Consider the following 18,546-nt stretch of genomic DNA (forward strand, 5'->3'; position numbering starts at 1 on the left):
AGTTGCCTTATTGCATCCGACATATACCCAGTTGCCTTGTTACATCCGACATGTACCCAGTTGCCTTATTGCATCCGACATATACCCAGTTGCCTTATTGCATCCGACATATACCCAGTTGCCTTGTTACATCCGACATATACCCAGTTGCCTTGTTACATCCGACATGTACCCAGTTGCCTTATTGCATCCGCCATATACCCAGTTGCCTTATTACATCCGACATATACCCAGTTGCCTTGTTACATCCGACATATACCCAGTTGCCTTGTTACATCCGACATATACCCAGTTGCCTTGATACATCCGACATGTACCCATGTTTTTGTGTTGCATCCGCGATATGTCATGTTTTCGTGTTATATCAGCCATGTATGCGCCACCACTGGACTCTCCATCTGTCTCTGGTCTTTCATCGACAGTCCGCCTATCTCGCATAACGGATAAGTCGATACACCTCTAAAACCACAGCGTCCTCCTACGATACAGTCCACCTCCAGGTTACCTGTAAACACTGAGGTGCCCCCAATAAAATCAACACTAATTTAAAAGTCCTCCGTGAACTATTTTGAAAGGTGAACTATTTTAGCAACTCAACAATCTATTCCGACCACGTCAGCCATTGTAACTCATTACCTCACCAACACAGTGTCATGAAGTCGATACGCAACTGATGAAAAGCTTGTTCTAGAAACTGACTATAGTGGTTCTTTTTATAGCGTTCAGCGGGGGAAGTCAGAGTATGCAAAGCAGCCAGAGGCAAAGATAGAACAAATACTGAATCGATGGTTTAATCGTGCGACCGTGAGTAAATATTTAACATCCCACGGATAACTGATGCGCCTTGTGGCGACGACCTTCAACACATTCATGTCGCAACAGCAGCGTTGTAAAACAGTATGTTATAAACAGTAGGTAATTCACAATACCAGCTGGTGAGATGATTTGGCATCATCATTATCTGCTTCTTAAGAACGTTTGATTCAAGAAGTGTTTGCCTGCTTCCTCGAGCCAGGTGATAGCAGCCCGTCTCGTAGTATTCGGGAGATTTAGGGTTAGAATTGGTCCTCAGTAGTCTATATATATGCTGTATGGCGTGTGTGACGGGGCCGTGTGACGTTGCTGGTATCATTAATTGGTTTGTCTTTGTTGGTATTGGGGGCGATGGGGTAGCCTTGTGGTTAAAGCGTCCGCTTGTCACCTTCGATTTCCCACATGGATACAATGTGTGAAGGTCATTTCTGGTGTCCCCCGCCTTGAAATTGCTGAAATGTTGCTTCATGCGGCGTAAAACCATACTCACTCCCTCAGTTTTCGGGTTATAACGGGTTTGGGGTCGATACAAAATGAATAGCGAAAGGGGTTTGCTTATGGGAATATCCATGAGACGGTGAATGCATACTGCCTCATATGGTGAACAATAACGCATGACAGAGAAGCGGACACAGGTACACACGTAAGGTGCTTGGCAAATAGGTGAACCGACAGTGGTTTAAACAGTATGTCAATTCAATGTCGGCCTTTCAACCCAATGTGGGGGATTACGGAAGTGACGTCGTAGATGCTCACCACTTAAGTAAAACAAACAAACACTGGTATTTGTATGTGAGATCCAAACCCACCTTCAGGCGACAAGGGGCATAACTCTGCATAGCTAATTATAGCGTATAAGACCACTAGACCACTGGGCTCGTTATAAATACAGTTTACAATATGATCACATAACAAATTACATATATTTTGGGGTATGGTTACATTACACACACATGCGCGCGCACGCACGCACACACACACACACGCACGCACGCACACACACGCACACACACACACACGCACGCACACACACACACACACACACACACACCGTGGATCCGCAACTGTTCCTAAATATACAGCTAAATGAACAAAAATCAAAGTCGAGGGAGTGTCCATACTCGTCTTTCGTGTCCGAACGAAACAGGAGCGGCGAATTCATACAAACTTAATCTCTCAAATCACTGTAGCTTTACAATGATAAGACCAGGTGTTCGCGAGACTGATGACTTGTCCTACTGGTAGCACCCCCCTTGTATTAAGGTCGATGTTACAACGCAGAGATTCTATGATCTTACCAATCCCATGTAGCTCGCATCGGGAAGGTAATGAATGGCGTCGTGCATGCACGTGTGTGTGTGTGGCTGCTTGTACAAGTCCGTACCGGTTTTATAGTGTTAACCCACGGAGGTACCATGCCACAGTTTAACACGAATACCCCACTCAGACACAGTGTACTGACTCCGAGCCGACCAGTCCTTGTTTTATCCCCTTAATGCCAAACGCTAGGCAGGGTAACAACAAATACCATCTTTTAACTTATTTACGTCACCACCAAACTCGAGCACAGAATTTATCTCGCTCGTGAGAGAAACGTGATTATCGTCTTTTTCTACCTTTGTGCTATTCAAATATGGCTCTAAACTAAGCTATATAAGCGAATCAGTCCAGGGTATGAATATAACAGAATGGAAATATATCACCCTTGATAATCGAGGATGCTCCAAAGCACATCCCATTACTGATACAAATTACGTTTTCCTTTCACTGCAGTTAAACCGAGTGAGTATAGTTCTACATTGCAGCAATAGTCAAGCAATATCACGTCAGGGGACACCAGAAATAGGCTTCACACATTGTACCCATGTCGGGAATCGAACCCGGGTCTTCGGTAATACGAGCGAACGCTTTAACCACTAGGCTACCCGACCGCCCCTGCTTCGACTGTAGAAACTCCAGAAGGGTCGTTGTAAATTAGTTTAGCGTTACGACGACCTATCTCCAAAGCTTTAACATTGACTTCCGATAATCGTAGCAGTAGGGGTGTCACGATAATCGAAATATCGATATATTGCTATTGGTTAGCACTTAAAGTCAATAAATCGATTGTTAAATCAGTTTCCGATCAGTAGTACCGATTTCAGTTAGGAATATCGATAGTTTCGATTGTATTTACCATGTCAATCAAATACATGCAATGCTGTTCAAATTTATTTTTCTTTTGATCATGAGTGGTAGTAATTTACACATGTAAAGCAGAAGTTTCTTTTTCTTACTTTATTAGGGTAAAGAAAAATAAATCAGTCGTATCTCAAACTTTCCTTTTTATTTGTTGTTATGGTTATCACGTTCAAAGGAAACTTCAGTTCCAAGGTTTAATTCAACTCTAAAATCCATCTAAAATGATACACTGAAAACTATCGATATTTATCGCAATAGTTGCTTGCAATATCAATAGTTATCGCAATAGTTTCTTTCAGTATCAATAGTTATCGCAATAGTGATTTCCAGACCAATAGTCACCCGACGTAGCAGCACTATCGATTTGTGAAAACGTCCCTTTACACTAAAATCACCAATAAAAGATAACTTTTACAAACGATCTGCATTATACTGTTATTGAATACACCTGTAAAAAGTTAAGCACCATTCCTGTATTTTCATATTCATATTAATAACTGTCCATGTATTTTTAGAAATATCTACATATGCCATTGACCTCGTTTGTAATGTCCAAGATTCTATTGATATCTGATGTAAAATTCTTTAAAAACACTGTATGTTCCTTCAGATGGTCACAAGAATTGGGTCATATCCGATGTGCAGAGGCAGATGAAGCAATGGACTATGCAGTCAAATAATAATTTCCGTGGAATAATTACAAAACATGTCATTACATAATCTATTTCGGTTACTGTATTTCAAAATGAGTGTGCCACGCTGTAAATCAAAACAAATATGTTTCGTTCGTTAATAAATCCTGGATATGTTATTTTTAATAAAATTGTCATTTTATATAGAAATTATAGTAAGACGTGCTTAATTATGTTCAGGGAGCCGTTGTACAAAACAATCTTAAGTCTACGACTGTCGTAAGTCTATGTTATGCGATCTACGACCAACTTAGAGCTAAGATCGCTTCGTACAACGGCACCTTGGTGTATATATTCAAGGACCGCCTCCGTGGTCTAGTGGTAGAGCGTCCGCCCGGAGAGCGGAAGGTCCGGGGTTCGATCCCCAGCCGCGTCATACCAAAAGACGTTAAAAGATGGTACTTCTTGTTACCCTGTCTGGCGCTCGGCATTAAGGGGCTGAAACAAGGACTGGTCGGCTCGGAGTCAGTATACTGTGTCTGAGTGGGGTATTCATGTTAAACTGCGGCATGGTATCTCAGTGTGCTAGCACTATAAATCGGCATCAGTCCGGACTAGTACAAGCAGCCACACAAACACACACACGTACATGCACGTCGCTATATAAGTGCAATAATCTTGGACGCGGCGTTAAACCCCATTTCACCTCACCTCACATATATTCAAGCTAGGAAAATGACCTTTCACCCGTATACCTACCCCGCCCACGAATGGGGTCAGTCGTGTTATTCTAACACTCAAAGACACCTGTGTGAGTTTTATGTTCAAATACCAAAACCCAAGACGGACATAGTCCATATCTGGGTTGCACTGATAATGAAACACGTCAATGAAATTTGTCATTGCCGATGGAAATCGTTTCGTTCTGTTCCACTGGTCTAATTAGCTGACCTGACAGATATTCGGGACTCCCAGTCATTTCTTCCTACTACAATAAACATTCGTATGTGGTATAGAAGCCGCCTTAGAACGAACACGTACGTCAATATTGACAAACGTGTGGTCAGTCTTGTTCTCATTTACGCGCATGCGCAAACTGATTTGTCTGCGTTGTGTTTAGAAAAGGGCTTCTGACGTCACAGTGACCTCAGAAGGACAGAAGTCTATGGTCACACTACCCTAGAGTAAATTCAACCGTAGATTAGTTAACAGTGGTAGGGGTGGGATTAAAATGTCACCCGGGTCAGTCTTTGTGTGTAGTGTCATCGCAAACAAGGTGACTATTTGGTCTGGCGGGTCGTATTTCACTTTCCCGTCCAGGGAAACTTGAAAGTGGAATGCGGCGGACAATGATCGCATGGGCCCTCTTACGTTCTGAGATAACCATTATCTTAAAGGCCTGAACTCCCAGCCCCTTTGCTTGCTGAAGTGAAACATCCGTGTTTGAAGTGTTGTCGCGATACTGTGATTATCCAGTGTGATGAAAATGTATACCCTGATTAGTGAGTGAGTGAGTTGGGTTTAACGCCGCTTTTAACAGTATTCCAGTTATATCACGGCGTGTCAGCTTAATGTGGGAGGAAAGCCCGAAGTGATGCAGGTCTCAGACGTTTACCACTTCGGTGAAACCCTCGAGCACGGGTATGGTGCTGACAAACCTAGAAACATAATCGGGGTGAACCGGGATTCGAACCCACAATCATAGGTTTCTGGCATGTCCAAGGGACGCAACTCTGCACAGCGAATCGCGGCGCCTCAGACGACTGGGCCATCCGCGCTCCCATACCCTGATTATCTATATTGCGATGACAATACAGCTGTTTAAGCAAAGTGGTAATGGTCTAAGACCTTCATCTCTTATCGCTCCAACATCAAGCTGATATACCTGAAACACCGTTTTAAAGCGTTGTTATACCAAACCCTACTCACAAACTAACTGTATTGTCTGCAGCTGTGAAGATCCGGGTTAGAATAGGTCTTCAGCAACCCATACTTTTCGTTAGAGACGACTATGCTTGTCGTAAGAGGTGGCTAATGGGACTGGATGACCAGATTCGCTGATTTGATTGATGCATTCCAACTTATCATTATTGCGTGGATCGATGCTCATGATATCAATCACCTGATTGACTGTGGTCATGTAGCTGGACTACTGCTGAGTGCGGCGTTAAACAACAAACAAACAATATATTGTCTGCTAATTACAACAGTATACGTGCATCAGTAATGTATACTCCCGGAAATGACTGCACAGGTCCCTGAACATGGATGAATATACCCATTGTCAGAATGTGATAATACCCCACTAAGTTCATCTGGTAGTCCCGGCATGTCCAGCACAATATACTCTTCTAAATCACTTGATATTCCTAGACCAATCTGTTCACCTTAAGGATATCAGTCATTCTGTTCACCTTGGTTGGCGTCAGTCATTCTGTTTACCATGATTGACCTAAGTTATTCTGTTCACCATGACTGACCTAAGCCATTCTGTTCACCTTGATTGACCTCAGTCATTCTGTTCACCTTGATTGACCTAAGTTATTCTGTTCACCATGACTGACCTAAGTCATTCTGTTCACCTTGATTAACCTCAGTCATTCTGTTCACCCTGATTGACCAACGTCATTCTGTTCGCCTTGATTGACCAACGTCATTCTGTTCACCTTGATTGACCTCAGTCATTCTGTTCACTTTGGTTGACCTCAGTCATTCTGTTCATCTTGATTGACCTCAGTCATTCTGTTCACCTTGATTGACCTCAGTCATTCTGTTCACCTTGATTGACCTCAGTCATTCTTTACTGATATCAGTTGATGTGTTCAGCTTAACTTATATCATTCATTCTATATATCCTTGATTGATATCAGTTATTCTGTTCACCTTGATTGATATCAGTTATTCTGTTCACCTTGATTCAGATCAGTTATTCTGTTCACCTTGATGTATCTGTTATTCTGTTACCTTAATTGGTATCAGTTATTCTGTTCACCTTAATTGATATCAGTTTTTCTGTTCACCTTGATTGATATCAGTTATTCTGTTCACCTTGATTGCTATCAGTTATTCTGTTCACCTTGATGTATCTGTTATTCTGTTACCTTAATTGGTATCAGTTATTCTATTCTGTTCACCTTAATTTATATCAGTTATTCTGTTCACCTTAATTGATATCAGTTTTTCTGTTCACCTTAATTGATATCAGTTATTCTGTTCACCTTAATACGTTGGTTCTGAACGTCTTGGGATCTTAGCATGCCTAAATCCTGTATGTGGGTTCGAGAATCGCTTGATTATGATTCTTAGTTTGTCAGGACAATCCCGAGCCAATGGGTTACGCGAAGTGTAAACGTCAACGACGTTCTCTCACTGCATGTCATTTGTCTGCATCGGAAGGTAGTTTAAATGCAGGTGTCAAATAGTATAATAAGGACCAACACCTTTTGTGGCCAAGATACAGTTGCAAGTCATAGTGGTATCATGATGAGGAGTTGTAATGTTATCAACTGTCTACCCGTGAAATGATATCATTAAATCGTTGATGTGCTTACCAGTATCTTTGTTTTTCATTTTCATTGACAGGCTTATAGTCATCTTTAGTCACAGGTTTGGTCCTTGGCAAATGTTAAGTAGTATAATAACCTGAAGATGGAGTTCGGAGTTCGGCTACACAATTATATGTGCGCAAGGATATACGTATGTGTGATCCTTGTACATTCTAACATTGATAATGCATTTCCTGCATGAACATAACACCATTAACAAGGCTGTATAATGTGGAAACCTTGATCCACGATTCTATAAAACAGTTGTGAACATCATTAATAGTATATTTCTAGATACACCGCCTTCTAGCATAATACCCAATGTAATCGATAGCACTCTCCAACAGATCGATAATGAATTTTACCCATGTGTGAATTTTGTCATGAATTTGATAACCTTGATTTTTTTGTATAGTCGCCGCGCAGGGTGGTTTAGTGTGCGGCAGCTATCTTAGTGCGGCAGGCCCCATTCACATCGTTACCAGTAATTAACTCATAAAACTCGTCATGTGGCTGCGTGCAGCCTATTGAGAACTAAAATAGCTATATCGATAACAATAGCAATAGGCGTCCATGTTGCGCCACATGATGATGTCGTTGTTTGAGGGCGTGGTTGTAGACGTAGTAGTATTCCTGGCACTTACATTACGATGACCACATCGTCAGTCTCAACTGACAACGGATAGTGCCAGGTCGAGCTGACATTGCTGCAGTTTGAAACTTTAGATCATCTTTAAAGAAAACGTGTTTTGTTGAAGTAAGCACTTTTTCATCATCACAAATGTTAATGCAGATTTCTGACAAAGGATGCAGGCAAGACGGTGTTGTTCGCTCAAGTCGGGATCATATGTAAAACAGGTTTTCAGAAATGCTTCACGGCCAATAGTGCATTGCAGGGAAGAAGGTGTTTCTTTTTTACATAGGTGATGTCGGAGTCCAATGACGGAATCTCACTCAGAATTCAGCAGAACAAGCACGGGGCGGGTAGGTGGGAAAGGATGGTTTGGGTTGTGACAGGATGGGTATTGGGTGGTTTCAAGTTGTGACAGGATGGGACAAGGATGGTTTGGGTTGTGACAGAGTGGGGAAAAGAAGGTTTGGGTTGTGGGAGACTGGTGAAAGGATGGTCTTGGTTTTGACAGAGTGGGGAAATGATGGTTTAGGCTTTGAGAGGGCTTCGAAAGGATGCTTTTGGTTTTGGCAGGGCTGGGAAAGGATGGTTTGGGTTTTGACAGGGTAGAAAAGGATGATTTGGGGCATGACAGAGTTGGTAAGGGTTGGTTTGGGGTGTGATAGAGATGGGAAAGGATGGTTTGGGTTTTGACAGAGTGGGAAAAGGATGGTTTGGGGCATGACAGAGTTGGTAAGGGTTGGTTTGGGGTATGATAGAGATGGGAAAGGATGGTTTGGGTTTTGACAGAGTGGGAAAAGGATGGTTTGGGGCATGACAGAGTTGGTAAGGGTTGGTTTGGGGTATGATAGAGATGGGAAAGGCTGGTTTCTGGGTGTGACAGGGTTGGGGAAGGATGGGTTGAGTTGTGACAGGTCGGGGAGATGTGGATTGGGGTTTGACATGGTGGGGAAGCTGTGGGTTTTGGTTGTGACAAGGATGTGAAAGAGTGGCTTGGGTTTTGACAGGAGGGGGAAAGGCTGGTTTGGGTTTTGACTGGGTGCAGAAGGGATGGTTTTGGGTTGTGACAGAGTGGGGAAAGGATGGTTTTGGGGGTGTCATAGTTGGTAAGGGTAAGTTTGGGGTATGATAGAGATGGGAAAGGATGGTTTGGGTTTTGACAGAGTGGGAAAAGGATGGTTTGGGGCATGACAGAGTTGGTAAGGGTTGGTTTGGGGTATGATAGAGATGGGAAAGGATGGTTTGGGTTTTGACAGAGTGGGAAAAGGATGGTTTGGGGCATGACAGAGTTGGTAAGGGTTGGTTTGGGTTTTGACAGAGTGGGAAAAGGATGGGTTTGGGTATGATAGAGTGGGGAAGGGATGTTTTTGGGTTGTAACAGGGTGGGGAAAGGATGGTTTGGGGTATTGACAGAGTCGGGGAGGGATTGTTTGGGTTGTTACAAGGTTTGGAAAGGATGGTATAGGTTTTGACAGAGTGGGAAAAGGATGGTTTTGGGTTGTGACAGAGTGGGACAAGGATGGTTTGGGGTATGACAGGGTTGGGGAAGGATGGGTTGAGTTGTGACAGGTCGGGGAGATGTGGATTGGGGTTTGACATGGTGGGGAAGCTGTGGGTTTTGGTTGTGACAAGGATGTGAAAGAGTGGCTTGGGTTTTGACAGGAGGGGGAAAGGCTGGTTTGGGTTTTGACAGGGTGCAGAAGGGATGGTTTTGGGTTGTGACAGAGTGGGGAAAGGATGGTTTTGGGGGTGTCATAGTTGGAAAAGGACGTTAGAGTGTGACAGAGTGGGACAAGGATGGTTTAGGGTGTGACAGAGTAGGGAAAGGATGGTTTGGGGTATTGACATAGTGGGGAAGGGGTGGTTTATGGTAGCGGTCTGTAAATAATCGAGTCTGGACCAGACATTCCAGTGATTGACATCATGGGCATCGATCTACACGATTGGGATACGATTACATGCACCACCCGATCCCGTTAGTCGCCTCTTACGACAAGCATGCGTTGCTGAAGACCTATTCTTTGTGATATACTAGTATATAATACATCACCAGGTCCTTTTAGGTAAATCATTTTCAAGATTTATTGATACATAGATCTGTGTTATGAAGGTCACAGCATTTATAATTGTTTTTCTTTCCGAGAGCGTACACAGTGCTTGTGTTCTGGCTCGTCGCCGTACCGGAAGTTCTCCTGTGTTCGGTTATCGATCACATCATCGGGTCTCTCGGGCTCTCGCTGACGACTGGCATAGATTTCTGTTGTTCCCGTATGCGCATGGTTGGTTAGGAGCAGGAAATTTAACCAGCTGTGGATATTGGCGATCATTATTTGAAAACTATTTTATGAGGTGGGCTTGTCATAAAATCATTTTTGAGATGCGAATTGTGAATCGATACTATCTTAGTGTTAGTGAAAAAATACACTTGCTCGATGATGCAGTGAATGAATATCAACAATATGAAGTGTCAACGGCGAAGATATACATTATTAGAATGTGTTTGAAAGGCTTAAAATATTCACAGTATTTTGTGTGGTTATGAAACGTACTTTTAAGGTCCCTTCAAAACTATTGCACACACACACATTGTATTCCAGAAAACATCCTCTAAATACGGCGATATATGTCACGAATTATTAAGCTTTAAATAACAGATCCATGTTGAGTGAGTGAGTGAGTATTGCGGCTTCGAACAGTTACAGAAAATTAAGCGACAAAACCATTTTCATAATCCTAACAAATATCGGCTAAAGGTAGGGTCCACTGTTCGATCCCAACCATACATACCACGAGTTTGTGTTTATGAATCACTATCAGGGGGCACGGGTGGCCCAGTCGTCTATGGCGCCGCGATTAGCTGTGCAGAGTTGCGTCCCTTGGGCACGCCAGAAACCTATGATTGTGGGTTCGAATCCCGGTTCGCTCCGATTATGTTTCTAGGTTTGTCAGCACCATACCCGTGCTCGTGGGTTTCACCGAAGTGGTAAACGTCTGAGACCTGCATCACTTCAGGCTTTCCTCCCACATTAAGCTGACACACCGCGATATAACTGGAATACTGTTAAAAGCGGCGTTAAACCCAACTCACTCACTCGCTGAATCAAATCAAAGGGTGATGACACCAGGTGTCCGCGAAAAGGTAAGCGTATCCTGTCCCATCGGTGACTTCCGTCGCAAATACATGCAAAGGCAAGTAAACTGTACACCTGAAAAAACCCTGGAACATATTGTACAAAAATATTGAATCTGCGTCAAATGTCCACATATTTACCATATGTCATAGCATGTGTAAGGGAAGTTTACAATTGGTGAGGAATTAGTCGATGCCTCTTTGTTGACACTCGAGGATATGGTGCGGACAAACTAAGGATCATAATCGGGTCGTGCTAAGGATACGAACCAATGACCAGCTGATCCTGACACGACAAAGGGACACAACTTCACGTATCAAGTTTCTGCGCCTTAGATCACATCAAATCACCATCCATTAACACATTTTGGTTGAACGGGGTTCAAATGTGATCTTATATCTCAGATATTATATCTCCACTAAAAACTCATGTTGACGGGAAAGTTATGTACTATTTTATCACATATAACCCAAGGCTATACGTAGAATCGCTTCCCGTGTGCGTGTTCCACTGGAGGAACAGCTGATATATTAGCTGCCTTTAGGGAAACAGTTTTACGAGATTCGACCTCATTATAGGAAAAAGTCGATGAATCGATTAATGTCCTAGAAAGGAGGTTATCATATTCATTATTTACGCTTTTACTGTTTAGGCGTAGAACATTAAAAGTAGGTATCCTGTATACAGTTTAATAAATATAATTCTGATATTACATTTCAACCTGAATACAACCACTGATAACACAGCGATCCGTGATCATTTCACGGCCATAATTTACACGATCAATACCTTGAGTATTACCTGTATACTTTCATCATATGCAGTATGTAATATGTGTTTTTCAGTCATGAAAAAGGTTTTAATGTTCAGTAATCCATTTTCAAATAAGTTTCAGCAGTTTTTTGTCGTTTACGCCCAATGGAATCTGTTTCGGCGGATAATCGAGACTGGTTATTTTCTGACATTGACGTTTATATTTGCATCACTTCGAACAGCATTATACTATGCAATTTCCATAACAGAATTGTAGATATAATACATAGGATATTGGGTTGTTCCGACCATACGCCCGGATCCATTGAGCGCCATCACGTGCGTGCTATTAAAAACATTATTATTATTCAAGTTACCGTTTTTTACGATGACGCAAGATATTTCAATCAGTCCTGTAATTTTAAAAGATAATTATATCATTATAAATTAGTCACAACCTTAAACAGTTTAAAACAAAGTAAAAAATATAATTTCAAATTCGTCGAATATGGCACTTCAATACAGTGACGACATCGGTACAAGTGTGAAGTCTATTTCTGGTGTCCTACTGATATTGCTGGAATATTGCTAAAAGTGGTGTATAACCAATTCTCACTCACTCACTCACTCACTCACTCACTAACTCACTCACTAACTCACTGGCCCGAGAAACACCGGTCGCCACATCGATACACACCTGTTATAATGTTGTCAATAACGGACTGGACCTAAATACGACGACCTCATTAATACACGTTTATGGGCGTCAATGGGGAGTGTTGGTGACACGAACATTAGTCGTGGCGGTTGTCTCCTCGTTGTCGCGTCGTAAAATTATCACCGCTTCTCTGCACACGTCGGGCCATAATCGCGAGCCTCATCCCATGATCCCCGTGGGTACCGGTCCTTGGCGCCAGCTTGGTCCCTCCTTACACCACGAACATGGTCAGGGGCGAGTCCAGGGACATATCATAAGTCTTAAGTCAGAACATTCTAAGAAATATCAATATTACTCTCAAATCTTCGAATTGTCTTACATTATATAAAAAAATATTTTAGCACAAAGAGTACCACTCCTATAGCCCGAGGACTTTTGGTGACATAAGAACTTCCCCCTGTTTAAGACCAATTTCTGACATAAGAGCTACCCAGTTTCACTTTGCTCTCAGCCACTCTCAGAGTCATTATAACTACAATCCTAAGTGTAAGTCTTAGCTAAAAGTTACTATCAGATCTATTATAACTACACTCCTTAGTGTAAGTCTTAGCTAAAAGTTACTATCAGATCTATTATAACTACACTCCTAAGTGTAACTCTTAGCTAAAAGTTACTATCAGATCTATTATAACTACACTCCTTAGTGTAAGTCTTAGCTAAAAGTTACTATCAGATCTATTATAACTACACTCCTAAGTGTAACTCTTAGCTAAAAGTTACTATCAGATCTATTATAACTACACTCCTTAGTGTAACTCTTAGCTAAAAGTTACTATCAGATCTATGATAACCACACTCTTAAGTGTAAGTCTTAGCTAAAAGTTACTATCAGATCTATTATAACTACACTCCTTAGTGTAACTCTTAGCTAAAAGTTACTATCAGATCTATTATAACCACACTCCTAAGTGTAAGTCTTAGCTAAAAGTTACTATCAGATCTATTATAACTACACTCCTACGTGTAATTTGAGCTAAAAGTTACTATCAGATCTATTATAACTACACTCCTAAGTGTTCCTATTAGCTAAGAATTGTCTCTGTGATCTTTATGAACATGGCCCAGGGCCTACTTGCGCTATGACCATCGTCAACAATAGACAGCAGTATTAGCGCTTAGATTGCTCTGTGTAAGTGAACCCAGGTCCAAGAAGTACACAGGAGATGAAATACTCCATGCTGAGAGTTAGTGCGTTTTGCTGCTTTGTCATTACTCCAGTAACATTGAACACCAATAATAAAACCATATGTATGCACTCCTAGAAGATACTGTAAATCGTGAAATTAACGCGAGCGTGAATTAAATGCGAAAAATGCATTGAGGTTTCTCCTGTAAACCTGTCAGAGGACATTTTCTTTAAATAAAAATCCACTGATGCTTGAGAGGAGGGGGTTGTCGCATTCATATTGAGTCGCATTTTTGGCTAGGGGCCAGTCGTCGCATTCTTTTGGAGACGCATTAATTTCACGATTTACAGTGTTGGTTTTTATACCCGGGTCTTTTGGTGTGACGCTCTAGTCCAATAACCTCCACATAGGAAGAATTTGATTGGTTGTACTAATTTTGCTGACGCATCAGTTTCGTTGAACACCATCACAGCGTATTACGAGCTTATTCTTTATGAATTGTAAAAGAAATTAGTGCGTCATCAGTACGACATTTTTTTATTGTGTCAATGACTGTACTAGTCGCTTTGGGACAGGAATGACATTATGCTGCTGCAAGGACTACAATGAAGATGTTTTTTTAGCTCTAGAACAATGACGCTGCGTGTGTAACACCTTTGTGAAAGTATCTGAAGATTTTAGATTTTTCAAGCCACAATCTGTTCACTGCTCACACCTGACCAACACAATAACAATATACTTTGTCGTGTAAAAAACACAAACATTTACACTTCTTACACATCAGCTTCAGTGACAGAATTAATGTAGCGTTGTCTGATAATATATCTTTGCTTAAACTACAACACTTAGTATTGATGCTATAAAAATACCCGTTCAAAGAGTCCATTTCCTTACAATGGAACTCCATCAAAACGAAGCTGGACAATGCAAGATGGCGGCGCGTCCGTCAGTGCATGCCATCCAACAATATATCAACATCTAAGCCAGTTCTTGACCACAGGTCATCGGTCAGGTTTAGCTGTCAATCATCCTTAACGCTTTGGTCAATGAATAATGACAATAGCTCAAACCAGTTGGGATATCAATTCAATTTATTTACACCAGCTATGTGTTTCCGCTATTGGGATTAGCATTAACCCCCTGGGGGCCAATACCTGTAATTTCAGTATTTTCAGCTCTCATATCAATGTATGTTTTTTGTGAACGCTGATTCTAGGTTGTCTTATCAGTGTCATTATCACCAGGCTGACAAATTGAGACTGTTATCCGAAACTCGGATCAGCAATTTGAGGAACTAAACTAAGATTTGGGGAAACATGATCTACCTAAATAGCGTTTCGGTTTAACGTCGTTTTCCGACAATATTTCAGTCGTACGGCCTGTCAGTTTAATCTGGTAGGGGGGCACGGGTGGCCCAGTCGTCTAAGGCGCCGCGATTCGCTGTGCAGAGTTGCGTCCCTTGGGCACGCCAGAAACCTATGATTGTGGGTTCGACCTGATTATGTTTCTAGGTCTGTCAGCACCATACCCGTGCTCGTGGGTTTCACCGAAGTGGTAAACGTCTGAGACATGCATCACTTCGGGCTTTCCTCCCACATTAAGCTGACACGCCGTGATATAACTGGAATACTGTTAAAAGCGGCGTTAAACCCTACTCACTCACTCACTTAATCTGGTAGACGTGAGTGAGTTAGGGTTAACGCCGCTTTGAACAATGTTTCAGTATTAAAGCTTGAAGTGATACACGTTCTGGACGTTAACGCTTTGGTTGAACCAACGAGTACGGTATAGTGCTCAGAAACCTAGAACCATGATCAGAGGTTTCGAACCGACGGTCATAGGATTCTGTCACGCCTAAGGGACACAACTTAACACAGCGAAATGCTACTCCCTAGACGACTGGGCCAACCGTCTCCCAACCATCCTAGTTGTCTCCCAACCATCCTAGTTGATCTTGAAGAGAAGACAACACACGTACATGTTTACCGTAATGGTGGAAACAGTTACCACCAATTGTCGATATGGTATTTATATTGATTCTTACACAAGGTGTTTAAGATACTGGGTTAGATAGTTGGTTGGTTGGCTGGTTGGCTGGTTGTTTGGTTGGTTGGCTGGCTGGCTGGCTGGCTGGCTGGCTGGCTGGCTGGTTGGTTGGTTGGTTGGTTGGTTGGTTAGTTAGTTAGTTAGTTAGTTAGTTAGTTAGTTAGTTAGTTAGTTAGTTAGTTAGTTAGTTAGTTAGTTAGTTAGTTAGTTAGTTAGTTAGTTGATGCCGTTGGTAGGAATACATGGGTCTCTGCTATTAAGACTATGTTATATTCTCATGGCTTCGGACATGTGTGGGAATTTCAAGATGCTGGTGATCCTGAATATTTTATAAGTGAGTTTATACTGAGGGTTAAGGACTGCCATGCACAAACATTGTATTCTGAAGTGTCTGGATGCTCGAAATTAGAACTGTATTCATTATTTAAGACATCATTATCACTTGAACCCAAACGAAAAGCAACGTATGCTTAACCTTTTACGTATTGGGGAACTGGAAATTATACATAACACAGGAAGGAGGGATAGCATCGATAAGACACTCCGGTTTTGTCCATTGTGCAAGTTAGAGCAGTTGAAAATGAAATTAATTTCATTCTTGTTTGCCCTATTTATGAAGATATTCGTGCAAATTTTTCCCATATTTAGACTATATTACTGGTAATAATCGTAAAGACATACTAGTAAAAATGGTAAACTCTTCTGATGTAAACTGTCTTGAGAACTTAGCCAATTATGTTAAAGATGTTATCTGTCTTCGTTCTTCTTACCTGTAAATATTACTTCATGCAGCACTTGATGTGAAACTAAATTGTTATATCTGTAAGAGGGCCTGGGGCCTTATTACCGAATAAACTGATTGACTGAATGGTCATAATCGGGCGAAGTTTGGATTCGAACCCATGGCACATGGCACATGGCACATGGCACATGGCACAGCATACAAACGGGAGATGATTCGGGTAGAAACAACAAAAAACAACTTTATGATGTGCCAAAACAAACGTTAATATTCTTGGTATTGGCCAATTTGTACCCGGGCCACATTTATGCATAGTGCATCTAACACGATTGAGTGAGTACAAGTGCAGTCTTGACCGTGTTCCAGCTATTTTTGACTATCTAACATGCATCGTGACTTGCAATGATAGATCTGTCAGTTTAAGTTAATTGAAACAATTTTAAGTATGTTGTCATCGTCGATTCAACCGAAATTAAATTCTGGATTTGAGACTGAAATTTCATGTGGTACGTTAAACCAGCCTCACACATCCAATTATTTGAAAGTACAATGGCAGCCTCGTATCATCCCTGTTAAGCCTTCACGACTGGAAACCATTTCTCTACACGATCACATTGGTCAGACGGAGTGTATGCTACTCGACACCTCAAGGGCCCGAACAATGCTTACACTCAATTCAACGCTGTTGTCATTGTTCATCCTCTCCTTGAGGGTCGAATATGCCCCTCGTGGTGGAACTGCACGAAGTCAACTGTAAGCGACCTTGACCTTCATTCGCAACGGGTGTTACCGTTAGGGTAATCTTTTTTCGAACACCCGGTGTTATCATTGCACATAAACTATCATTCGTGAGTAAATATGCATATGTCTGTACTAATCAGCCACCCAATGTCTTTATTGTCACGTGACAGGTATACGCTGATCAATACTCCAAATATGGATTTAGATCTGGGTACAAGAAGATCATAGGTTCATTCAATAGGTTCATTCAGCTAGACTTCGGTTTCAATTTGAAAAAAAAAAATAATAATTTAATTTAATCTCATTTTGTACTTTCAAAATATGTGCTGGACTGATTTCAGGTTCAATGACCAGGACAGCAGATCACCATATGGTTTTGATAAAACAAGTCATAAAACACCAGGGTTCGTGTTTCCAGGCAACAACGGACTGACCGCTCGATGGATATCAAGTATTGCGTGTCCCCCCATGGCCTCATGTCGCTGATTGCAATCATGCGTAGCTATACCTTACAGGTATACACACCTGTGCAAGTGATATAAAATATTGACGTGGACGCCAGATGAACCTAGGTCACAGCGAGAGGTTTCTGGGGCCACTCATGCAGAGCTGGAAACCAGGTCATCGGACTCTAAAGTGCAGCGTGAACTGTGTGGACTCGGTAGCTGGTGGAAATATCGCATTGATCTGGGGATAGGTTGCTGTGTTAGTATGCAGATCTGATTTGTGTATATTTTTAGTGTTCTTGGGAGTCATTAATTATCTGTTAGTGACACCCTATTGATACCCTGATACCAACCCAGCAACTCACCCCAAACCCAACTAGCAACCCACCCGGACAACTACCCAACAACTCACCCAGACACCCACCCAGACACCCATCGAGACACCTACCCAGACACCTACACATCAACCCGACCAGACACCTACCCAGTGACTCACACAGACACCCACCCTATACCCAAAATGTTAAATAATTGTATTAGATACGTTCAAAGTGAGTGAGGGAGTGAGTGATTTGGGTTTAACGCCGCTTTTAACAGTATACCAGTTATATCACGGCGTGTCAGCTCAATGCGGGAAGAAAGCCCGAAGTGATACAGGTCTCAGACGTTTACCACTTCGGTGAAACCCACGAGCACGGGTATGGTGCTGACAAACCTAGAAACATTATCGGGGCGAACCGGGATTCGAAACCACAATCATAGGTTTCTGGCGTGCCCAAGGGACGCAACTCTGCACAGCGAATCGCGGCGCCTTAGACGTGCCACCCGGGCCCCCAGATACGTTTTAAGCTGTTTGCCTACTAAAAACCAAACGTATTTATTACGCACATGTGGGGCCCGGCTACAACATACTAGCGCCCCTATTGAGGATATGCTATATCATGTAGATAAACTGTAAACCACCCATATAGTATTATTTTCAACTACCCACTGCATGCTAAGCATATATTTCAAGGTCCAAATGATCGACAGGTCTTGCG

Source organism: Haliotis rufescens, unplaced genomic scaffold, assembly GCF_023055435.1.
Source record: "Haliotis rufescens isolate VD_foot unplaced genomic scaffold, xgHalRufe1.0.p SCAF_8, whole genome shotgun sequence".
Lineage (NCBI taxonomy): Eukaryota > Metazoa > Mollusca > Gastropoda > Lepetellida > Haliotidae > Haliotis > Haliotis rufescens.